A 280-nucleotide genomic window follows, 5' to 3' on the forward strand; every position below is an offset into this window, starting at 1 on the left:
TGGGTCTCTCAGTAGAACTTACCATAGACATAGTCATGGCCGATTTTTCTCTGCCTACATGGGAAGTGACTCATCTCAGGCTAATCTACTATCTGTTAGAATATTAATATGGCTTCTGTTTATGTTGTCGAGGTCATGCTCCTAGAAGCTACTGAGTAAAAGTTGAAGGTCCAAAGACTTACGGTCAGGAGTTGGTTGCCTGTGGAGACTCTTCAAGTCCATGGAGGAATAAAAAGAGTGTGTGTGTATGTGTGTGTGGCGGGGGGGGGGGGGGGGGGGG

This window comes from Alexandromys fortis, unplaced genomic scaffold (genome assembly GCF_014885135.2).
Source record: "Alexandromys fortis isolate MF-2015 unplaced genomic scaffold, M_Fortis_MF-2015_v1.1 scaffold_18, whole genome shotgun sequence".
Lineage (NCBI taxonomy): Eukaryota > Metazoa > Chordata > Mammalia > Rodentia > Cricetidae > Alexandromys > Alexandromys fortis.